Genomic DNA, 26,976 nt, shown 5'->3' on the forward strand with positions numbered 1-26,976 from the left:
TACATTATATTTAAACCCTACTCCTCCATGCCTTGTGAATTTTCACTACACCTGGCATGCAGGATCTATCATTCTGTGTGAATATATGTTGCCTTTAGAAGGAAAATAGAAGGAATAGATGAATCCGGATACTCTCTCTTTAAATCATAAGAAGCATTTTGATGTTTTCTGTATGCTTTGTTTTATTACTTAAAGAAAATAAATAAGCAAATATACTAATGATCACAAAAGTTATAATATATATAGATATCCATAACTCAAAATAGAAAATTTGAGAGAAAGCCGTTTTCTTAATTTGTTACCCTGTAAATAAGTACACATTTTTGTAAAACAAACTAAGTTTAAATTATTAACTCCATCTAACATCCAAGCATGTAAATGTGTCCTTATTTGATTGTATCTATAGATGTTCAGTGATGTGCTCAGGTGCTTAGTAATGGCTGAGTAGCGTGTGTGCTGTCATGCTCAGACAACGTGTACAGCATACCCAATGTTTAAAAAAATCCAGAAGCACCAAAAAATACCCACAAAATCACAAAAAAATATTTGTCCTTGGAGAAATGTAATGTTTCCACAGTGAATGTTGCATGCCTAGATGGTGGTTTGTTAATACCCATTTTGGTTTGAATTTCTTTTAATTTTCATTTTGCTTCCAGATTCATCAGAGAAAACAATATAAACTTGTTCTAAAGATTGTAAAATCTGAATCTAAAGCGGTATGAGAATTGTACAAAAATGCTTGTAAATCTGTCTGTTTTCACTTTATGTATAAATCCATGTCATGTTTTTGTGATTGTATACAGGACGTATCTTGAGAAATTACGCAAATTGTGCTGTATAAAGGCTGTTACTTCAGTCTGACAAATAAAAAATTAAAATATCTGGTTTGGTTTCTTTTCCTTAATTAACAAGAGACCCAGTTTTGCTGATTCGTATCTTCCATTTGTTGACTACAGTAGTATAATTGTAATACAGTGCACACTACCTGTATTCATCTGCTATCCCTATTTTGGCAGTAGTACACCTTCCAGATGTCTGCAGCTCCACTGATGGTACTGGGGACACTCGTATTTAACATCTTTATTAATGATCTTGATGAGGTGATTGAGTGCACCCTCAGTAAGTTTGCTGATGGCACCAAGGTGGGAGGGAGTGTTGATCTGCCTGAGGGGAGAAAGATAGTACAGAGGGATCTAAATATATTTGGATTGATGGGCCAGGTTAAACTGTATGAGTTTCAATAGAGCCGAGTGCTGGGTCCTGCACTTTGGTCACAACAATCCCAGGTAGCCCTACAGGCTTGGGGAGAAGTGGCTGGAAAGCTGCCTGATGGAAAGAGACCTTGGTGTACTGATGGACAGTTGGCTGAATATGAGCCAGCAGTGTGCCCAGGTGGCCAAGAAGGCAAATGGCATCCTGGCTTGTAGCAGGAATGGAGTGGTGAGCAGGGCTAGGGAAGTCATCTTCCCGTGTATTTGGCATTGGTGAGGCCTCACCTTGAGTACTGTGTTCAGTTTTGGGCACCTCAATACAGAAAGGATATTGAGGTGTTGGAGCAGATCCAAAGAAGGGAAACAAGTCTTGTGAAGGGCTTGGAGAATATGCTCTATGAGGAGAGACTGAAGGATCTGGGGCTGTTTAGTCTGGGGAAGATGAGGTTGAGGGGAGACCTTATTGCTCTCTTCCAATACCTGAAAGGTGCTTACAGCGAGAGCAGGGTTGGTCTCTTCTCACTGGTAACAGGTGACAGGACGAGGGGAAATGGCCTCAAGTTGTGCCAGGGGAGGTTTAGGTTGGATATCAGGAAACACTTCTTTACAGAAAGGGTGGTCAAGCACTGGAATAGGCTCCCCAGGGAGGTGATTGAATCATCATCCCTGAATGTGTTTAAAAAACATTTGGATGTAGTGCTCAGGGACGTGAGTTAGTGGAGGGTTGTTAGTTAGGCTAATATGGTTAGGTTGTGGTTGGATTCAGTGATCTTTTCAGGTCTTTTCAAATCTGAGCAATTCTATGATTCTCTTCTACGATGCCCACATTTCATTTTTACATAAGGAATGGCTGGTTCTTCAAAACATTCTTGCAGACATGACAGAACCAGATTTTGCATGCAGCTCACTGGTTATCTTCACCTACATTCACCTGAGGCATTGTGCAGAGAGAATAAATAAATGTGCTGACATCAGCACAGTTTAGGAGCGTAGTGAGTTTTGCCTCCTCACAGGGAAGGAAAGATGCATTGAAAATGTGATCTAACTCTGCACATTTTAAGTACGTTCTCTATACCCTTCTAAGTTTCCGATGAAGGTAGAAGAAAACATCTAATAATCCAGGAAGGGATTTTCTGGCTTTTTACCTTTAAGGGAAAGAAAGTTTCTGGGAGTTTCTGTCTTAGCCCTTATTATAAATAAGAAGTCAGTTTTTCTGAGCAATCATTTTTAAATGATTAATGATTTAAATCATTTAAAATGATTTAAATCGTTTTTAAACTGTGTCTGGTTTGTACAGCATCCATGAAGTTTTCCCATGAAGATTACATTTCAGAGCTCTGTCTAGACCAATATTTAGTATATTTGTATTGCTTTCCTCTTTGATATAAATAATATAAAAATCGTGTCTTAGCCAAGTGAGATAAATCAGTGAGTGAGTCTGGCATCTGGAATACAGAACCTTGAAAGTTTTCTCATAGTTGAGGCTCTTTTCTTCAAAAAAATGGTAGTGAGAAATAGGTTGTGTGGATTCTCAAGACAAGAGATACCCTTCACATTATCCAGCTTGCTACAGCAGTGACACAGGCTAACTTCTACTTAAAATTCATAGAGAGTCAAACTCTCACCTTCCCAAAATCATCCTTAATCAAAAGTTACCATTTTGGGATACCTTGGTTACCCATTTCTGCATAAACATACATTGCTATGACCAACACTTACCCACACATTCTTGGAATGGTTGGAGAGAATTTCTGATGTGCTCAGGACTTTTGAAGGGCAGAAGGCTGATTGGAACTAGTTGCCCTGGAATCTGTAGGTTTACCCGAATCTAGCTCCAGGAAACTAACTTACAAAAAGAAAATCTCATCAACCTTTCACAGATACATAATGATTCAATAGCATGTTTCTTTTTAAGTAATTCATAATGATTAAAAAGAATCCATGTTTATTCAGTTAAAGCACTCTGCAAAGTGCAGAGCATGTATGAAATACCATTTCCTTACGGAACTATTCCAGGTATTATGCTAGCAGCTGTACGTGATACACTTCGGAAAAGGAGAAATCAGGCAAGTCACAGAATATTTTTTAAATGTAGTCTGAAAATAAAGCTCATATTGAGTGAATTCCATGGAAAATATAGACAGAGATTCAACTTGGCGTTCTGTCCTGACAACAGATGCCTCTGCTCTCAGCACTGAAATCGAATATTACATTGTCACAGTGTTCATAGCATGACAAAAACCAGCCTCACGCTACAGCCTGCAGCAACTGAGAGCCCGATCTGCCCCCTCGCAGCACTGCCCGGCACTGCAGCTGTATCGCACCGACATGGAGCTCCTGCTGCCACAGCTGCCTGAAGAGCTGTTGGTTGCTTTTTTTTTTTTTTTTTCTTCTAAATCAAAGTAATCCTAACTCATTCCTGTCTCCTCCAATGTAGTCACAAATCAGGTGCACATTTTTTGTCTTCTAGTTTCTACTGTTCTACTGAAGGCTTTTTTTCTCCGGCCTTCTCTTTTAATAGTTTTTAAAGATTTGTCAAATCAAGTCATTTTGATTTCATTTGTATTACCAACTCAAGCCTTTCTGGGGCTAAGAACTTGTTCGTCTATATTACTAAGTGGTTAAAACTGTCCCCAGAACTACAATATCCAGACATATTGTCCTGATCAAGAATTCCCGTATATTTTTGAAGGTCTCTGCAAGGTTTTTCTTCCTTGCTTGAGGTTTAGCAGCTGTTAATGCTCCCCAGCTATGCCAGCTTACAAAAGTGTGTCCAACTCATCAAAACGGCTTCCTTAGTGAGGCCAAATTCTCAGAGTCTCTAGCAAGAGCGTGACAGCAGATACCTTTTCATGTCTGCCTATTAATGTATTAGGAAATACATTTCCTAATACATGATAATGGAGCACCAGCATTAACCACTTAAAATTGAAAAAATAAGCTTAATGAACTAAATACATAGGGGGAGTAGTCTGATTCACATTTATCTATGTAGATAAAATGGTGCAATTGAAAAGGGTAGATGTAAAGTCCTGAATCTGCAATGGAATATCCCTATGAAACAGGACAGCTGAATGAGGTGTGCCTCTTCAGAAGAGGACTTAAGGACTCTGGCAAACAATAATTTGAATATGAATGAGTAGTACATCATACTGTAAAAGAGAATTAACTACATATTTGGTGTATTATCAAAAATGTAGGCTTAAAAACTGTTATTTGGCACCTGTGACAACTGTGTGCATATTTAAGTTTTCCACTAGAAGAAAGACATTGATGCATCTGAGCAGGGCCAATAGACTCTTTTTGGAAGTGTACAGAAACAGGGCAAGAGTCAATAAACACATGTTATAACATGAGAAATTCTGTTCAAGTATTTGGAAAAAAAAAATGAAAGAGTGGAAAATCAAATATGGGAACAGGCTGCCCAGAGAGGCCGTCAAATCTCCATAGTTAGAAATGTTCAAAACAGATGAACAAGACCCTTAAACAACAAATATGTGTGGATTTGCTTGAATTTAACTAGATAACCCGTCATAATTCCTTTCAAACTAAACTGATGTCTGTGGCACCAGACATGTAACAAAAAGAAATTACATCTTGCTATTATCGCTTCATTTTTCAAATATTCAAGAAGGACAGCATTTCATGTATATCAGACTCAACTGTATCCATTATATTTTAGATACATTAATCACCAGATTTGTTCTTGTGAGATGAAGTGCTTCTGCACAAAGAGAAAATTGAGCAGCGTTCCTGCATTCCCTGTTTGACAGCAGTGCAGTCCCATTACGTTTGAGTGCAATTCACTGCTGGGCAATATGAATCTTTCAAATTAAAGAGCTAGAAAGCCTGTTTTCTAAATTGCCTCTGCCAGCTGGAATGCAGAAGTCTATTCGAGTTTTAAAGTTACTTATCCAGCATTGACCTTTCTGCTTTCTAGTTGAAAAAAAAGTAGGAAGTGATGAAGTGGGACAAAATGAGGAGAACTTTGTCCTTGACTCATGCAAACCAAAGTTATATGTTTTCCCACTGACTGCAATAGTGGCCTGGTGGCTCCATATGTACTTGCAAATAAAGCAGTGACAGAAGTCATACTTCTCCTTGTAACTATCTATAATGGATCAGAAAACAAGTAACTCACAAAACGGTTATTGAGACCATCCTTTGGCATCAGGTGTGTGTTTATCACTTGATAGGTCAGAGCTAAGTCAAGGAATATGCTTGTAAAAAAGCAGCTGCATGGACAGCTGCAATTCAACACCCCAGCTATCATATAGGTTATATCTGCTTTTAAAGAGGTAGCTGAGGTGGTGTAGATCCATAAAAAAAAAAAAAAAAAAAAAAAAAGCACCTGAAAAGATCTGATACTGGTGGGTTGGATGATGGAACCTAGCCTACACAGTCCTATTTTACTTCTTGGATGTCTGGCTGCTTAGTGGCCCAACTTCAAAAGGATTGTAGAATCATAGAATGTCTTAGGTTGCAAGAGACCTTAAAGACCAACTAATTCCAATCCCCCATCGGCAGGGTTACAAACCTCAAGATCAGGATGCCCAGGATCCCATCCAACCCATCCAAGGCTTGAATGCCTTCACAGACAGGACATACACAACCTCTCTGTGCAACATGTTCCAATGTCTCACCACCATCTGAGTAAAAAATTTCTTCCTAACATCTAACCTGAATCTCCTCTCTTTTAGTTTAAAGCCATCCCCCCTTGTTCTATCACTATCAGACCACATAAAAAATCAGTCCCACTTCTGCTTATAAGTTCCCTTCAAGCACAGGAAGGTTGAAATGAGGTCTCCTCAGAGACTTCTCTTCTCCAAGCTGAACAAATTCAACTCCCTCAACTTAACACAAATACATTTGAACAACGCTAGAATGATGGTTCACTTGACTTTCTGTGAATCACTGCATGGTGAAAACTGTATTAAACACAGCTGCCCTGTTTCCCTGCACATTTAGTCCATATCTTATTAAGATCAAATCTCTTGTATCAGATCTGGAGGTTGGTGGTCCTGCCACGGTAATGGGGTTGAAACTCGCTGGTCCTTTGGGTCTCTTCCAACCCAAGCCCTTCTATGACTGTAGTGCAAGATTTTAGCAGGAAAAAGGCATGCCTGCAAGTGGGATGCAAAAATCAAGTAGAAAAGGGAGGGCTGTAATATTGTGGCAGGGGGGTAATCCAAGGCCTAAAGGGTCCGTAATCTTTTTATGAGAGGAGCCACAGTATTTAAGCAATGACAGTAATACAGCTAATGTTCAGTTCTCCAAACTTTTCTAAAAGTGATCTGTTCACTGGATTGTAATTTTACCTGCTCTTATTTACATAAAGTTGGTGCTTTGTTTATTTCTACTTGATCACTGGAAATAATTCATTGTTAAATTAATTTCTGATTTTACTTCTTTAGAGTTTTCTTGAGAGTAAAAAACAGTGGTAGTGTCATTCAGTAATTTGAGTCACCAATTCATCATATGAACATGAAAAAAATCTGTTAAATTGAGGATTTAGGGGATTCGCTGAGGATTTGGAGCAAGCTTTCACTGTTAATCCTACAAGTAGAAGCAGTAATGACTTCCAAATCTCCCACTCAGCATCAGAAAATAACAGCACTTCCTAATACAGAAAGATATAAAGTCCTGCTCAAAATGTAACCTAACACTAATTGTTCTTGTGAAGTATAACTAAACGAAGTGCTATAATTACCAAGCAGGAAGGAATAAGACATCTATCCCTGATATTTACTTAGTATTCTTTTGAAAGTAAGAAATGCTTTCCAGATGAAAGTGACAGAGAATGGGAACTGGACATTTGTGTTCAACCACTGTATCCATATCTAATTCAAAATTAATTTTCTCTGAGTTTTTCCCACTGACATGTCATAGTATAGGGGAAACAAAATTTGATATTTTCAGCTTTTTGCTATGCTCATGAAACATGCCATTTGAATGCAAGTTCTGAAGATGCTTAGAAATAGCTTCATTAAGAATACAATGGAACCTCTGATTTTCTAATCAGCTGAAGACTTACCAAAACGACTCAGATGTTTATAAAAATTTGCAAACTTTTACTTTCATATGATCTACAGAGACTAGGGAAGTGTCATTCCTTCTCTTTTAGAGATACCGAGGAGCAACGAAGCCACAAGTCTCTTTTCAAAGTGCTTCACATTTCCATGACTTTCTCAGCTTTCCTTTGTAAATGACGGATCTTACAAAATCCCTTCCTCTAAGGAGAAATGAAATAATAAAAAACCTAGTTTCAACATTATGTTCTGAAAATCACGCAAACTTTGTGCATGTCTAAAGAGAGAAAGAAAATTCCTACTAAAAAGCAGTAAGCACTCATGCCAACAGAAAGTGCCTGAAGCTTGTATGCAGTCTTTAATGCACATTCAGGATGAACACATCTGGGCAACTGCCCTTTGCAGTCTCTGCTCTAATTGATAATAGTAATACCAGGCTCATTTTTGTCAATGGCTTTCAGAATTCAGAGAGCCTTTTACAACCAGAGGGCACTTCATTCTTGCTTCTTCCTGGGCATTTCAGATGACATTTAATTAAAAAAAAAAAAAAAAAAAAAAAGCTACCTGAATGCTAGTTTTAGGTTTCTTCTTGTATTATATTCTGTTCAAAATTTTATCTAGCATGACTTCAGGTCATGGTAGAATGTAGTATTATTTTTTAATTTTCTTTATTTTATCATAGATGGAGGAGCATAGGCATGCAAACAGCTTTCCTAACAGAGCTTATTGGATTTCATCTTTGCTCAGGGAACATTGGTGGCTTTTGCACTGTTGCTTCACAATGAGGGTTTTTTCTGTCATAGGGATAAAACTCCTCACCTGGACACACTTTGTCTCCTACATACATATGATGATGTTTGCTCAACAATCTAGCTTATATCAAATTTATACTTTAGAATAGAAGAAAAACACAGAGGTCTATCTTTCAGGCATTTACATTTAAGCTAGATAAATTCCATGGTGGAAGTTGCAGCTACTATCAAAATCAGCAAGTCAAAGGAAGACTGAAATCTTTGTAGCAGCAGTTCTGTCTGATAAGCAGACAAGAGTGATGTGGTTTAATAAAAATAAGTCCTGTGCAGTCTGAAATCCTCTGTTCATGGGCAGACTATTGATGTTATATGATATGTACAATGTTAGTTCAGGAAAAGAATAAAGAATTCAGACCTCCAGACTTGGTTTATTTAACTTATACTTGCAAAGAACGGATTCATCTGAGCCGTTCAGGACATTAAGGTGATATCAAGCTACCTGAAATGAATACTCTTTTGTTGTTTTACCAAAAGGACGAGCTCTCTCTGATAAGGACTGTATGTGCTTTCAATCATTTTTAGCGTATTTCAAAACACATAGTGTTGTAAAAAGGTAGAAAACGTGCACAGTATGCACTCTAAAGGCTTAGAAACAAAACCGATGAAGTCTTTTTTTAAAATGTTTTTAGCTTTCAAATGCAGTTGAATTTTTTGTAGTGATTTTAAAATGCCTAAATGTTGACAATAATGGAATCAGCATTCCCTGAAAGCAACCGAAGAGTCCCTTGAGCTCTAATCTTTATGATAAAGAACCAGCTGTGAATATTCATAAGTCAGTGCAGCCTCATGGGCTTCACCCCAGAGTACTGAAGTCAGTGGACCTCATAGCTGGGCCCCTCTCAACAATTAACCAAACGTCATGGGAGTCTGGGACAGTTTGTTACAAGAACCTTTTACTCTTTAGGCTTATAGACAAGAAAAAAAAAAGCAAGCTAGTGACTTGTTCTCCTTGGAATTAAATATAGTACGTAATTGCAAGTCTCCAGTTGATTCAGACGATTTTTCCAAGTATACAACAATCTAATCTTTGTTTTAATGTCTGTGATATAACCCATGTCAATAAGTATACAGAAGAGGATCCTAGAGCCCAGTCTGTTTCTGTGTGGAACAGATATGAAGAACTATCAAATAAAATTCTATATATATAAAAAATAAATAATATATTTTTTCCTTTTTTTTTTTTTTAAACAGCATGTCTTCTCATTTTGAAATAGAAAAAGTCCAGCCCAATATGTAATATAAAAGACCTGTTGTCTATACTCCATATTTTGTTGCTTAAACACAAAAGCCAATAAGAGTGACCAGCGCTCCCTAGTGGAATTAACAGTAACCAGACACCAGACCTAGGCATATATTGCTTATTTTAAAGCTTGTATGAATCTAGAGGCTATAGCATTCAAAGCATTCCTTGAAATGCAGGGTGATTTTGATCTTAATCATCTCAAAATTTTAGTAACGTAACGTTCAGTTTGTTACAATCTAAAGTTAACCGTGGCTTTAAAAACTTATTTCTTATGTTAATTAAGCCTTTATAAAATCGTCTCTGTAATCAAGCTTGTTAAGAGGAAAAGTTAGTGTTCATTAAATGCATACTCTCCAGCACAGCCCAACTGCAGGAGTGCCTGAACTTCTATAGACATTCTCATTTTATTTGTGGATATTCACACTGTTATGTGAATAACCACTATTATGGGATTACTCTTGCAAGGAATCAGGTGTCAGATTTTGAAGAAAATAACATATTTATAGTTGAGAATATCAGTGAGGGAGAAAATGGAAAGTTCAGGTCTTATGTAGAAGTGCTGATTTAATTCTATGTTAACCAGAGCAGCAATGTAACAACTTTAAAAAAGTTATTTTTATATGTTGAAAAGATAGAGATTATTACCCTGGCATTTTGAACTTAAGCATTGCATTTTGATGATTGTGTTGTATTGACTGCACATTTTAAGCAAGTCTCAGGAAACTTCAATTCAAACTTCAAAAGAATATGTAGAATACTAAGGATGCTACAACCTAGAGATACAAGAATAAGGAATGAACGAGTGAGGAAACTCTCCACAGAAAAATTAATTGAGGATCACATAAATCTGGAGATCTTTCCACAAACATACGTTAACATTTTAATTTAGAAGACATTAGTTGAAGATGAAGAAAATAAATCCTATGGGTTTTTAAATACAGTAATAAATTAAAAAAAAAAAAAAAAGAATATTTCCTAAAATAATAAACTAAAAATAATAATTAGCAATCATTTTATGAAGAAAAAAAAAAAAAACAAAAACAATCCTAACTAATTCAGACAGTACAGTTTATTTCTGTTTATTTTAAACTTTGTTATCTAGAAGAAAAAGACTGCTTGTAAGCTGTAAGACTTTTACCCTATATCAGGATTTCTCAAAATTGTCATTTAAAGCTTCAGTTTTGAATTTTTTGTCTTTTAGAGCCTGTTAGTTTTAGAGAAAGCAGCAGATGGCAGCAGCAACCACAGAACTATGTGCACATGGACCCAGGTGCACATAGGTAGCAAGTTTTGTAACTTCCAGTAGAAGGGAGAGAAGCTGATCTGCCTGATGAACCTGAACATACATTTTAAGGAAAGAATGAAATAAAAATGTAAAATTGCATTTTTGCCTGATCAAACTGTGTAAATAGCACACACATTCTTGAATCTGTATGAGAGGGCCTGTGCTAGCCCATAATGTTCAATTTTACATGCTGGCAGTGCTGTGTGGAGTAGATCAAGCTGCTCAGAGTTCCACATGTGTGGGACAAACAGAGGTCTCCTTAAATGATCCTAGGCTGTGGAGCTAAAATTAACTATACAAAAAGTAATTGTGAATCATTATGAATCCTGCTGACCTGTCACTGATATATATATGTGTGTTTGTGCACGGGGTTTTTTTTGTGGGGGGAGAGGGGAGAACAAAGGTTCTGTATGCGAAGTGCCATTTTTAGCTAACAAGAGGCTTTAGAAAAGCAGAGGAAAAGGAAGCACTGAAGAATTAATGGGATTATAGTACAATTTCTGCTGAAAGGTACCTCAGGAAGTTATGTCTGGTCTGCTATGGTGTGATTTGACAGGTCTGTTGAGTCTGAAACATGAAGCAAAGCACAAAGTAATGCAGGACAATTTATGATCTTCTCTTGATGTGGCAGTGCGCACTTTCTAATCCCAAAGTTGATTTTCTGTACTTAGTCGTCAGATGTCAGACATGGACTAGATTCTTCCATGCCCTTGTGAAGGGATACAAATGGTTTGATTAAGGAAGCAACGGTAAAAAAAGTTTGTATTTTCTCACAGTGAAGTTCCACCATAACATTTTACGTGCTAAAAGACAGAGGATGTTACTTTTCCACGCAGATGTCAACGTACAACTGATTGCCAAGTCTTCAAAAATTCATTAGTATTTCTGCCTCTATTTCCATTTTTCATTTAGTAATAGCATTGACCCAATCCTCAGATATTATTAAAATAACACAAGCAGTTGAGGATTGTGGCAACTAAAACAAGATGGAGATTTAAACTATGAAGGTAGAGCCTAGATAGCTCGTTGGATCTCACTTACGGCTTATTTATTATGAGCAAATACTCTGTATTGCCAGGAGATGGTGCCATAACTCCAGAAAACATCGATTTGTGCTTTCAGTTAGTAGTAAAGCAGAAAAGCAGGATGCACAATTCCTCTCTTTTTTTTTTTTTAACACTACTACATACACATTGCTAACCTTAAACTTAATGCTTAAAAATGAAGAAAAAATGGAAGCACACAGATTTGAGCTTTTTTTTTTTTTTTTTTTTTTTTTTTTTTTTTTTTTTTTTTTTTGAGTGGCAGGTTTGAGTATTTTATGTTTCAGAATCTCACCAATATTTTTTTCTCTCTTCTTCCCTTCCTCCTTTCTCAAATTTAACTGTCCTGACTTGATCTGTTTTTATAGTATCCTTACTCTACGTTACTTCTGTAAAGTTGGTTCTGTTTATTTTTTGATTCATGTACTGAAATTGTTCTGTCGACAGAATATTGAACCAAATATCAGTTAGTTTTATAAACTAATAAAAGAAGAGGTAAGATATTTTGGACTGACACATAAAGAACCAAGATTTATATCAGAATTAATTTTGTTCTGCCAAACACTGAAAGAAGACCCCACTGCTTCAGAAAGCTTGGATCCTCTCCCGAACCTCCTGCCATATAAACATGACCAGGACTGAAACCACAATTTTGCACCAAGTAAAAATAACCCATGCAAATTGCACAGGTTCTTCACCTTTTCTTGTGCTTCTCATTTTATCGTCCTTTTTGAAATATTTTGTCCTAAAGTCACCCCTCCCATGGACACTGCTATACAGAACAAACAGTATCACTTACACTAAAAGACTGAATTTGGCAGCCAAATCTGTTTAAGCTCAGCCATGGGAGAAGCTTGCAGTGCTGGACCACTGCATGAAGCCAACTCTCAATATACATTTTGTGCACATAGATGGCCCGAGTCCCACCTGATGTCAGGTCAGTTATCTAGCTCAACTGCCTTTTCTGCAGGTTCCTGAGGGATCCTTACTAAGACAGCACAGTCTGTTTATGCTGCATATAAACCCAGAGAATAATCAAGAATCTTTACCTTCTCTCCTTAACAAAATTGTGACAGATTATCCAACTTAAATTTTGTGCACAGCTTACTCCAGGCTTATCATTCCTTTCTGTGATGCTGCCCATTATTACTAGGAACTGCTGACCAATCTCACCCATAATCTTCCAGTGGTATAAGGAATGTATCCAGTTTGAGGGTAAAAAAATTTAAGATGCATTATATTTCATTTCCTATAACTATCTTGTAAGTTTGTTTATGTATTTTGGAACTCTTAGAGATACATGTCAAGAATCTGAGTTACTGGTAGATCTGACATAATCCAGATATACTGAAGAAATCTATCCACAGACTTCACTTAGATATTAGAAATTTTGTTGATTTTCATCTTAGAATTTATGATTATGTTAGTGCTTGTATTCTCACAGTTGACAAAAGGCATATTTATGCATAAGTTTTCACAGTCAATTTTTTTTTTTTGCATAGATTGAAGAGTAATAATTATCCTTAGTTTTAATGAAAAATACCTATAAATACTTACAAACATTAGGCTTTTATTGCATTTAGAGGCCCCATGCTTGCTCTGAAGGACTCTTGATCTGTAGTTCTGTTTTAACACACCAGTGGCGAATTTGGAGTTGTGCAAAAATGTCTTTAAAAGTAGCAAAAGGAATATCCAAATCTATCATTTGATGTCTAACATATGCAGAAATCACTGCATATTGTAAATCTGCATGTAAAACAGAGGCTACGATTGATGAAGAAAAAGAAAGGTACAGATCTATGTTAGCCTTTAGAAGTGACCCAGTGTTCTGTTTCAGGATCAGAAATGAAGAGAGTGATGGTGCAGGGCTTTGTCTTGATCTCAGTAGGAGCAGATGAATTACTTTGATAACTACTTAATAGGAAAGAATAAGAAAAGGAATGCAGATAATAAGTAAATGTTACATCCCTTCAGATGCTGGGCACCTCGTCTTCAAACAGCATTGGACATGTCTCATAGAGAATTTCTGATAGTTCAAAACAGACAGATCTTATCCCTGCAGAAAAGCCATCCTTGGTCTTTTAACCTACTATAGAAATTCTTTATAATAAAACAACTCTATTCTTAAAGTATGCTCACATGAAAACTTCTTGCTGTACTGATAAAGACAAGGCCATGCAGGTACAAGGTGGGAGCTGCTTCCAGACTCCCCTATAGCAAATTGCTGGCTGATGTGGTTGTGCAGGAAAGAGCTTTTTTGCAGCACACTGCAGCCCTGAGAGCTGTGCCAGAGCTGCAGACTACTCAAGCTGTTTCTTGATCAGTAACATCTAAGTGTTCAATGGTTTCTCAGTTAGGATCAATATATTCCACCCCAAGAATATTATAAGTTACAGATTACATTAATAACGTACAGCCTTCTCAAGCCCTAAGTACAAGCCCCAGTACTTCAGACATATCCTGCTGAAGATCACAAACTCCTTGAACACAGTGCTTTCTGCAAGGCTTCCAACATACCCCACATTGATTCTGCAGTGGGGAAGAAGAAATCATCATGAACAACGTATTCCTTCTGACAAAGGACTCCAAATGCTGACAACTCACCACCAGAATGAAACTGCCAGCATTAGCATCCAGAGAAGTAGAGGAAAGATGAGCCTGGCATCAGGAAATGTGGTAGAAACAAAGTGTATGTATAGAAATATAAATGTTCTATTACTAGTAACAAGACTTCCTTTCTAATCCTAGCTGTATTCTAATATCAGTATTAGACCTGAGGTAATAATACTAATTAAACTCTGGATGTTTTTATTAAACTAGTAATAAATTCCTGGTTTTGTATAAGGTGTATTGCTTCTTTGCCCATAAACAAGGTTTTTATTATAACATCATCTATATCTGAACGAACTGTGGGTAGACAGCCCTGGGAATGAATTCATTTGTAAGAGAATAAACATCCAGATTCCTCTACTTTGTTCCAGGCATTGCAACTCTCTCACCTTCCTGTATCTGTAATAGTAATAATCTGTCCAACACTTTCCTAAATCTTATAGGCTTGTGGAGGCAACACTGATACTCACTGTTCATGTTTTATTTCAGATTTTCAAGTTCTGTGGCAAGAGAATTAATAGGACTTCCATTTACATAATCCAGTGTTTCTGTGCTTCTCGTAGTGTCTTTCAGCGTTATCACACTAGAATGTCTAGGAGTGAGTGGGAGGGAGTAATTTCTGGAGACAAAGTGCTTTATCAGTCACAGCTGGTTATTGAATACCACATACAACATGTCAGTCTATTGCATAATTGGATGAGCACTCTAAAACATCTGTAAAAGGCTATGTAACAAAGATTAATGTTTCTACAAAGGAAAAATCATGTTACTTCTGATCTCTAAGTCTTTATCTTCAAGAGAAACAAACAAACTATATTTCTTCAATGATCTTGGGCATTAAGATTCATAACTCAATTGAATACACATTTAAAAAAAAAAAAAAAAAAAAGACAGAGTAGTGGTATTGCTTTTAGGATATGTTGCAATCTTTTTCCTCTCTGCTAAATTTTTGTAAAAATTATTTCTCTCGCTTTCATCCAGAAGTTAACTATTTTATTGCATTTATTTATTTGCTTCCCCCTTCCTGCTTCCCTAGTCTTTTCTACTGACAGTATGCAATCTTCTCCACAAGAACTACATTCCTTTATCTTTCAGAGATATTACATGTCTAACAAATATGACACACATTTAACAAATATTTTTAATTTCTACTTAGTTTTGAAATGTACTGAGTCTTCCTTAAACCTAAAGAAGGGCTCTGACGCTCAAGAGATGTCTAATTTTCCCAGCTAAATCAATGCAACATAAAAACCCTGCACTTTTTAACAGATGTTAGCAAAAGCCATTTTGATCTTTTATTTGATCTTTATGGAAAGTAAGCTTTCACGAAAGGAGTTTGTCAATTGTTCTGCGTTGGTTCCTGAGCTGAATGTTTCTTATCATTCTATTTGTGTGAAAAAGGCACATGATAATTACTGAAATGTGAGTCAGTCCTGAGATCCGAGGAAATCATGAGTCATTCACACCTGGAGTTTTTATGTCTCAACAGCAAATCTCTTCCACTCCAAACTTGCTACATGTTGCCTTGGCTTGCTTGCTAAGCTTGCCTCCAATGTTATACCACTTCCAGTAAGTTCTTCAAATATGTGATGCTGTATTGTCTGAATACATGACCCATTATGGACATGATTTATTAGGACACCCACTAGGACAGTGTCTGGTACATAACATTCATCTAAATATAACACTAAAGCCATACAGGCTGGAGAGCTGAGTACAAGCTGAGCTGTGAGCCAAAGAGACAACAGAAAATATGCACTCATCACCTTTAAAACTTTTAAAACAGAAAGTGTAAAGTAAGAATACATAAAGAGAAGTAACAGCCCTTATGGGAACAGAGGCAGAAGAGATAATAGGATTGCTGCAGTCTTTTTTCCCTGGGAAGGATACTGCGCCGTGGCAGTGCATTTGGGTATCTGCAGCAGGTCCTCCACCTCATCTGCAGGAGAAAGAGAGATAATTTTCCATTCACCACATTTTGCTGCTGCAACTCATTTCCTATATGTTCTCTTTTGCAGTGTAACTGTGTTAAGTAAATGAGAATTTTAAGCAGGTGTGTGGGTATGTGTGCCTATGCATTTTCTCATCCAACCTCCCTTTGTAGTATAGTGATTGGTACTGCAGCCCTAAGTTAGTAAACTTGGATGCAATAGAAACAAGGTGTAAAATCAGCAACATCTTCATGGATAATTGGTTTTTCTACAGAAAGTAATGGGTAGCCTTTTTCTCTGTCCTTTTGCATCCATATAACTGTATCTAGTGTACAGCATTTCCTAACATTTCATGAGCCGTTTGTCCTTTCAAGTAGCTATTTTTCTTCTTAAAGAACAAGTTTCACGGTGTGTTGTGGATCCATGAGGAGACCTTCTCAGTGGCTTTACAGGATCTTTCCTTTGAGACACTACTTTCTATTTTAATACAATAACATCCCGTTATTTTTTATCATGGACATGTTATGAAATTTCTAATAATTTTCAGTCTCATTCAGCAGACACAGAAATGCAGACATAAACATCTTTCTTGAAAAAATTACGCAAGAGATATTTCATATCTAAGACCAGTTTAACTTATAAGCTTCCCTTTTGTAGTTTCAGCCATAGCAGTTATCACTGTACACATATATTTATGACCTTAGAAGTTTTAAAAGAGTTTTATTGCTGGCCTTAATGGCAGAATTCTTCATGCTATATTGTAAAGGTGGAAAAATAAGTTACATTCACACTGGTGGCATTTTACTGCAAGAGCTTTGTTTGTCTGGCCCAAGTACAATCATTCCTTCAGAAAATAATTCTACATATCAGAGAAAACTGGAAAACTGGAAGACAGAAATGTGGGACCAACAAATGTATTGCCATTGGTAAGTCAGTTTGTCACCTAATGGGATTACAATTGCAGATAGATCAAATTGCTGGAGCAACATAATAGCTTTTAACCCTGCCAAACCTCTCAGTTAAGATTTACTTTTCTCTCAGAAGCAAAAAGCAGATGTAATTTAACAAATCACAACTCGCAAGTGGCTTAACTGTTCTAAGATGTAAAGTGGAAAGATAAGGTGGTACACAGGGTAATCATGCGTGGAACAAAAGGATACAAGGAATACAAAGTATTTTTAATTAGTTCAGCCTATTGAAGCAATAATGTATATGATCCTCCAACAGTTTTGTGTCTGTGTATCTCACTAGTCTGAAATATTTCTTTAATTATTATTTTTTTAATGAGGCAACACAAATTAATGATTTCTACATAGAACTCTTTTCCATGCATTTGCTGGCTAGGAAGTCTAATTGTGATACTGCATACTTCTCCAGGCTGCTTTTTATCCCCTATCAATGAGTACACTAGATGGCACTCAATGTTTATTACTCAATGAATCTAAGTCTTATCCAGAAATTAACAGTGACCACCAAACAATTCCTGAGATTCCTGTTGCCTTGAGCTTGAATTGTTGAAACAGATAAAGACAGAAACAGAAATTAATAAATTTCCAATTATGCCAGTAGCAGAACAAAAAGGTGCATTCCATACATACATCCAGTTAACATGTAATGTACTTTTTACAAGTCAAACAAGACAGTCCCCTTTAAATACTTCACCCAGAAAAAAAACCAAACCAAAACAAAAAAAACAGTATTTCTACTCGTCATTGTTTGAGTTTTCTTTCTTTATGTGGTGTTTCAAAAGATCTTAGAAGACATTATGTTCAGGTCATCCTGGTGTGTAGCAGAAATTATAAGTCAACCAGTTAAGGTTAACCAGAAAAGGAAGGATTGAAATCTGAAACAGAGTTCAGTGCAGAAATATGTAGACAGTGATATTCTTAAAAAATAATAATAATAATAATTGAGTAAGCTTTGGTATATATTCATTCTGCTATACAATTCTATCTGTTTGTCATCAATCACTCTGATCAGGACACTATTCACTTCAGAGCAGGAATATGCAAAGTTAATGGGAACATTTCCAATGCTTCTTTCTACCATTTCCATGTTTTTCCTATCACTCATAATCAGGCTCTTCTCCAAGCTAGTAAGCCTGAGGATGAAGCCAAGTCCAGGTCCTATTATCGCCCAAGATAAGGGCCACACAAGGAATAAATCTCCATAATAATTTTCAAGAATAATAAGTCACAAAGCAGCAGCAAAATTATCCACCTAAAAATACCAAGCAGCTATGGCGCTAGCAGGCTTTTAGAAGCTGGTATCATCTCAGATCACTGGTTTTCATTTCTCTGCCCATCTTTCAGACAACCAAACTCTCTGGCACCCATCTAAGGCTTGGTTGTGAGTGCTCTCTTCACTCATCATCAATCACGACAAGAAACTGCATACTATATGCCTGCCAAGACTTCAAGCAGCCAAGTGAGAGATAACTTTTATAACTAAGTAACAGTCACAGTGAAGTCAGAATCTTTTCACAGTGAACACCTGAGAGAGAATCAAAGACAGTATCTAGCCTGTCCTGCACAGCAGTAAGGACACCATGCAGCATTTTGAAAGGAAACTGCACAGTAACAATTCAAGTTATCAATTCTCTTAAAGACTGCCTGCTATTGTACTAAAGTTTTTACCACTGTAGATTTGCTATTGCTACTGACTTCAAAAAATCTAAAAGCTTACAACTCTCAAAATTTGTAATAGAGAAGGAATATGTAGTGACCCAAATCTGTAAGCAAAGATCAGGTTCACAATCACCTGAGGAGCCTCAACATCTGTAAGTCTATGAGTCCTGACTAGCTGCATCTCAGAGTCCTGAGGGAATTGGCTGATGTAGTTGCCAAGACACTCTCAATGATATTTGAAAAGTCATGGCAGCCCGATGAAGTCCTTAGTGAGTGGAAAAAGGCAATGTCACAACCATTTTTAAGAAGGGTAGAAAGGATGACCCAGGGAACTACCGACCTGTCAATATCACCTAAATGCAGCGGAGGTCATGGAGAAGATCCTCCTAGAATCTATGCTGAGGCATATGGAAGAAAGGGAAGTGATATGGGAAAATCAGCATGGCTTCTCCAAGTGCAAGACCTGCTTGACTAATTTAGTGGCCTTCTATGGTGGCAAAACTGTGTTAGTGGACAAGGGAAGAACCACTGATGTCATGTATCTGGACTTTGGTAAGGCTTTTGAGGCTTTTGACACAGTATCCCATAACATTTTTCTCTCCAAATTGGAAAGACAGGTGGACCATTCTGTGGATGAGGAACTGGTTATAAGTCTGTACTGAGAGAGTGGAGGCCAGTGTCTCAAAGTCCAGGTGGAGATCATTGATAAGTGATATTCCTCAGAGGTCAGTACTGGCACCAGTGCTCTTAAATATCTCCATCAATGTCACTGACAGTAGGATAAAGTGCACCCTTAGCAAGTTTGCTGAAGACACCATGCTGTGTGGTGCGACTGACATGCCCGAGGGATGGAATGCCATCCAGAGAGACATAGATATGCTCTAGCAGTGGACCCAGGAGTTACCCGGTTGCCAGCTGGGTCATGGCAACCCTTGCTATCAGTACAAACTGAAGAATGAAAGGATTGAGCACAAATGTGCCAAAAAGGACTTGAGGATGCTGGTGGAGAGCAAGCTGGTCATGACCTAGCAATGTACACTTGCAGTACAGAAAGCCAACCTGATCCTGGGCTGTATCAAAAGAAGCATGGTCTGCAAGTTGAGGTTGAGGTTAGCAGGTTGCTCCTCTACTCTGCACTGATGAGACTGCACTTGGAGTACTGTGTCCAAATGTGGAGTCCTCAGTACGAGAGAGATATGGGCCTGTTGGAGTGCATCCAGACCAGCGCCACAAAAATGATCCATGGGATGGAACACCTCTACTATGAGATCAGGCTGAGAGCTGGGGCTGTTCAGCCTGGAGAAGGCTATCAGAGAGACCTGATAGTGCCTTTTCAGTAAAGGGGAGCTACAAGAAAGAAGAGGGCAGATTCCTTAGCAGGCTTTGTTGTGATAGGACAAGGGGAAATGGTTTCAAATTAAAATGGGAGATTTAGACTGGATATGAGGAAAAGATTCTTCACATTAAGTGTAATGAAGCACTACAACCAGTTTCTCCGAGAGGTGGTAGATGTCTCGTTCCTGGAGAAATTCATGGTCATGCTGGATGGGGCTCTGGGCACTTGATCTAGCTGCAGATGTCCCTGCTCATTGCAAGGGAGCTGGACTACATGACTTCTGAAGGTATCATATGATTCAATTATAATGTCTTTCATCATTATCATGTACACAGATATGCTAAACCACAATTTTTCTTTGGTGATATTAATTCTTTGTCAGTACAGAAAATTGACAGCTGAAAGTAGAAGTTTAGGCCATCATTTTAGAGATGGAACTGAGGAGTCTTTCTCAAGGCAAAGAACTTGAAATTTTTTACATTAAATCTGGATGAACAACCCTGAGGAAACATTGGCTAACATAGAGACCATGTGAAAAAACAATAGATGTGCAGAGATTTAAACTGCTTTCATCCTAATATATGAGTAAAATGTCACTCAAACTTAGTGATGGAAAGACATTACAGAGAGGAAAACACTATTATCCCTTCATCCATAGGTAAATCCTAATAGGAGAATTCTGTGGCAGCAGGTGTTCTAGAACATCGGTAGTCTGTTACTGAAAGAGAAACAGACAGTGATAGAAAAGCTCAAATTTCCATGAAGATCTAGACATGACTCTTCAGTGGAGCTGATAAGTAAATGGTTGATTGATTTTCACCACATTTCTATATCAACAGGACATTGCAAAAGAGAGATGCATCGCTATCTTTGTTACTTGGTTCACAAAGAAGACTACAAAGATTCTACTCAATATTTTTTTTAGTTGAGGAAACTCCTGCCTGCACACATTCCAGTAGAAATCTAAGCCCCACACGTTATCCCCACTGCAAATATCCTTTTGGCCATATGGCTGCAACATTTTTTTTAGAAGAACAATCAATAATGTAGCTTAAACCCCTATTCCTAATTTTTCTGCTCAGACTATGAAGAAAGGAAGTTAAGAAATTTTTAGGTGCATTCATCTGAAGGAACTGTATTCAGGTGATATATTTATTACTTTGCATGGTTATTTGTAGAAGAGATAACCTGGAAAAAGTGACCAAGTGCATAAAGGTTGCTGTGTTTGGAATTTAAGTTTATCTTTCTTCATACAAAGCATAATAATACATTTGAAAAATGTCACTGTGATCTGTAACTCCATTGCAGGCTGAGACTGCTCTACAGAGAAATGTTCTGTTTGCCCCTGAAACTAAAAGTCCACAGCAGAGAGATTTAGAAGTTAGTCACATGAAATACAAGCATCTATTTATTTTCAAAATAATTATAAAATTTAGTTTTGTTGCAAAAACTCAATAATAAAGATTTTTTTTTATTCAGGCTATAAATACTTGCTAAATGGATGAAACCTTTCAACAACTTTTCATAAAACATTTCTGCAAGTCTGACTTGTTGCCTTTTTGAACCTAAGAATTTCTGAAATTTTAACTACATCAGTCAGTAGGTATACCAGTGGGAATCTTCTCATCAAGAAGCAAGAAAGAGTTTGGTGTTGCAGCTTTTGCTGTAGTTAACTTTTTCTTTTTCCTTTCAATAATAGTTGATTCAGATGGTAGAGGAAACTTTAGGCTTTTTGATTACGAAAAGAAGATAAAGCTTTTCCCGATAGGATAAATGTCCTTTATTTAAACTGAACAGCCCATAGCAAATCAAATTGCCTTTTATGAGGAACTCTTCAGTTTTTCACTCTTAAGGAATAAATGTAAGAGAGGAGCTCTGTCTCACATGTGGAATATTTCTGAATGCTGTTATTTATATAAATCCTGGCTTCATTGTATTTTATTGCTACTGGAGTCTTAAAGTAATTTTATTTACTCTGTCTTGTGTTCTGGAAGGTCTCTACCCCTGCTATTTTTATTTATTTATTTATTTATTTATTTAGTGATGTTCTTTTTGTAGACAACAGGAGTGTCATCTTTATACTTTGTTTACCTAAACTATGAGAGTATACATAACTTGAGGCCTCCATATGTTATCCATGCACATTGGAAACAGTGGAATATAATATCAAAATTATTTTTTTACATTATTGATACATAATGTTACAATTAGTAAAATCAGTTTTTTTGCAATATTTTCCCTCAATTTTTCCTAATGTCAAAAGGATCATTATACTGAATACCACACGCTCACTAGTTTCCACTCCACAAAGAGAAGAAATTAATTCAAGAGAATGTGAATTTAATTTAGCTTGTTACTACCTGCAATGCAAAAATAGAAGATTCTAAACAACTTTTTTCATCATGTCTAGAAATCTGTAATTTAATACCTTTTGATAAATTCATAGAATAGTCATTCCACTGTTGTTTTACGTTTTCTCCATGCTTTTAATGCTGATTTTCAGTAACACTGAGCTGTTCTGTATTATAGTAACCCCATTAACTTATTATCTAGAATACATATAGTTATTTATGTTGTTAATTAAAAGGCCATTTAGGTGAATATGAATTGCAAGTGTTGCAGATACAACTACCTTAGAGTAAGAGTGTGACAGATCAAGCATAACATTAGAGCAATAGAATATTAAAAATAATATAATAAATATAGAAAAAAAAAATTCTACTGCCTTCTACAGGAAGATCAAAATTTATCCGATACCACACAAAATCTATGTGATTGTAGGCAGGATTCCAGTTCATCTATTAAGGACATTTTCCTCAATTGGTGGATTAGAACAGTGTTTAAATGTCTACCTCTTTCCTGAGCACAGGGAATGGGAACTAACAGGACAAGACAAACACTTGGATTGTCCTAGAGACTGGGTTCCTGAAGTTTCTTATTGAAGTAACATGGCACTGTGGTGGTAGTTTTTAGCATACGAGGGTAATGAAGCCACAAGAAGAGAAAGGAAATAGGATTCTGGAGCAAACAATGACATCATCATGCTTGGCTGAATGGTAGAGGTATTTGGTCCCAGTTCCCAGGAAATGTTTTGGTCTTTTTTACCTGATGAAACTGTGCAAACCCTTTTCACTGAATCAGTTTCAAAGCATTCTGCCTTCTCCAAGGGTTTTGCTCCAATCACAAGTATTTGAATTGGGCTCTCAGTAACCCATTCTAAATTTGTTTTAAGTTTCCTGCATGCCTGCCTATAAAGGCATTCAAATGCCACAATTCTGAAGACTCTTCTGTCCTTAGGCAAGTGAACATTATCTGATCACCCACCGAGACATGGTTAATACTCAGAAAATGTCTGTGTCCTAAATTCAGACACTTATGAATGTCCATAGGCAACTAAATTCAGCACCCAAATGTTTTTGGTGCTAATCTAGGAACACTCAAAATTAAGAAATCCTGGACAGCTTTCTGGAATGAATACTTAAGGAATGAGCACTTCTAGACGAAAAACCTCTGTTCCTTCTGGGAAGACTATTAAATGTAATTAAGAGAAACAGATCTGTTATCAACAAGTTTAAATTTATTTCAGTGGTGACTACTCCTATACGAGAAAAATTTTAGAGAGTTTCAAATTAATGAGAAAAAAAAGTGGAAGATAATGCTATTAAAGCACTCAGAAGAAATTCCTGAAAGTACCGACCAGTGTGTGGGGAAGAGCTAACAACACAGCCAAGCTAAGCAAGCCAAAAAAGTCATGTCAAGTTAAATATGAAGTTTACAATTAGGTCTCATCCATACATAACCATAACAACTTTACAGAAGATCATCTGTTTGATTTAAGGTATGAGTTTCACTTAATGTCTGTTTCTATGACTATGTATCTTACTACCATGTTTGTGTAAAAAATCCAAGTTGTTACAAGCTTACGACTTGTGAGAAAATGATTTTCATTATCTGAGGCACTTTAACTATATAAACATGCTTACTTGATGGAAGGGGAAGGTGAAGAGGCTTTTCCTCATCTGCCTGTCTTTGAAAGCACTGAATGCCTGATCGTTTAAAGTTACTCTTGAAGCTAAATTTGCTTTACTTATATTTCAAAGTCTGGTTATCAGCATTTGTAACAAAAAAATCTATACCTGCAATATTATAGGCTTCTTCCTAATTAGCATCATATTTTACTTTAAGCAATTCTTCATTTTTAAAAATCTTATGCAGTTTTCATATTCAGCACAAGTTCAACACTAAAATATTATATTTCTCACTAAAATATTATATTTCTCAAAACAGAGTAGTTGCTGCAGTTCTCTTACAGTTATTATGGTATTCAATTATATTTACAAAGATATGGTAGACTTATGAAATGTAATGCAAACACAGAAGCAGTTAACAAGAAAACAAAAATAGCTCATTACATGCTTAGCATGATGATTTCATTACTACTCTACACAAATTTCATAGTTCTAATAAGATATGTAGTAAATGTAAGTTATTTTGAGACTAAAAGCACAGCAGGACCATCTTCCGTACGGCTCGGCAATTTTTAGTTTTTATGAATCATAACATCTTAATTTGAAATCTGCATAAAAATAGTGCTAAAATGAAAGGAAGGAATATTAGGACTCTAGTTCATCTAATTTAAGCATCCTAAATGTCTGCATCTTAAGAATTAATCATCCAAAATAAGTTCTGTAGGGAGACAACAGAAGATATTTCTGAAAATTGTAGAAAAAGATATGGTCTGTTTAAGTTTGGTATTTAATAGGTAAGCTGCCTCCAGTCCTAATCAGTTAGGAGGAATGTTGCTGTCATGGAGCTGACAATAGCCTGTTCTATGTAATCACATTGTTTTTAGAAAAGCAGGCAGAATCAATCTGTCCATTAGGGCAAAACATCCTTATTTAAATAATGCAAAACATATCTTAGCTTTTATATGCAGCTTGTATGTTAGTTAAGTTCTTAGGAACTTCAGAAAATGAAGGACCCATTAACTTTCATGAAAACCTCCCCAGTGCTTAACTGTCTGCCTATTAAGGTATGTTGGTTTCTTCATAAAGTAATCTCTATATGATATTACATAAACCTGGCAAAAACAAATCCATTACATTTTTCTTTATCTATTACATGTATATCCTGTGCTGATACTAAACAGGATATGTCTGCTCCTGATTGCAGAGATTATAGACATTGCTTGGATATCATCTTCCTACAGAAACTGTTTGACCAGAAAGCATCTTGTGTCCTTTCAGGAAAGATTCAGTTATTTACCAAGTATCACCCTAATAATGCATGAGATCCACATATGTATTTAGAAAGACTTCCAGATTCACCAGTTGAGAAGTATCTTCCTCTCTACTTCATCCTAATGCCTTACACAGGCATTAAAAGGCACTACTCTGTGCAAAAATGCATCTAGCTTTCAGTTCCAGAACCTGACAAATGCTCTAAATGAGCTGTTTCTTCATTGCTACTGGAAACTGCCGTGACTGGGTCATTTACAGTTACAGTTATTCCCTGTGTTTCTATCCAAATTCCACCAATCTCTTCAAGACTCCAGTTCTGCATTTATATCAGTTAAGTTATATACTTCCTACTACTCACTGTTGTATTTTTAACCAGTGGTTTGGTTTTGGTCCTTGTCACATAAGACTCTTCTGAACTACGCTCTGTCATGCTTCAGGAGTTCATCTGGGTGCAAGAGATGAGGCAGCTTCAATTTGGCCACCATTTTGGAGGACAAGGTTATAGAAATAAATGTCATTGTGCCAATTGGCTTAAGTGTCAGAGAAATGTCCTATGTAACTTCAGTATTTCAGCTGCTGTTTGTTAGCTTCAGCTTTTAGTGAGGGGTGGAATGTTAGGTTACAAGCCTAACTCCAATAATGGTGTCCTGGCCATGGACTCCTTAGAGACAGATAAATGTATACATTCCTACTCTACACTTTACATACTCCCACTACATGTATTCGTTTTAAATATATCCATTCCTGACTAAAAGGAGAAAGCCCTATGAGTACCCAGCTGTATGAGACATTATTTTTCAATGTACAAAGATATCAAATAGTTTTAATGGTGGGGTGTCTCGCTCCAATTTATAGGAGGGACATGAGGTTCTTTTAATATCTGTATACCTGGCATGAAATTAAGAAACAACAGTTCATATGTTAGTCCAACCATTTTATTACAACTCCTAATAAGGGAAACGGGGAAGGGAAGGGGGGTGAAAGAAAAGATAGGAAAGAAGCAAGAATTGCATAAAGCAGGGAAAATCACCACCAGGATCCAGCAGCAGTCCCGCTGCACGACGTTTGAAGGTCCGAGGCAGAAGCAGCAGAAGGGGAGCAGCAGCATGGCCGGCCTTGGGCAGCAAGCAGGTAGCAGGAGGCAGTTGCGGAGCCAATCCGGTAGGAAGCAGCAGTGCTTAGGCAGCAGGCCCAGGAGAGTTTGTCAGCATGCAGGAATTTTGTAGTGTGAGGAATCTGATGTCAGACACCTCTTCTTCTACTTCAGCATGCAGGCATCACTTCGTGAGGAATCTGTTGTCAGAAATCCTGTCCCCATGGTTTTCAATTCCTCTTTTATCCTCCTTGTTCTCCTGCCTACAGGAACAGGATGGGCCTTGAGCAAGAGTCATTGAGTACCCCCTGAGATGGCCATCATCCTGAGAAAAGTCCACACAGAAGAGCACTTCACAGCTATTTAGCTGCAGCTCATCTGTCCTTGCCCCTGGCCTTGTCCGTCTGTGTCCCCCAGACAAAGGATTTCAGAACCTTTGCCCAGGACTTGCCTGGACTTGAACAAGTCCATCTATGTGCAAGCAAACTTTGAGACACTGATGTAAACAGAATAATA

This window comes from Lagopus leucura, unplaced genomic scaffold (assembly GCF_019238085.1).
Source record: "Lagopus leucura isolate 7727_CA_CO unplaced genomic scaffold, USGS_WTPT01 Super-Scaffold_100008, whole genome shotgun sequence".
In the NCBI taxonomy this organism is placed as follows: domain Eukaryota; kingdom Metazoa; phylum Chordata; class Aves; order Galliformes; family Phasianidae; genus Lagopus; species Lagopus leucura.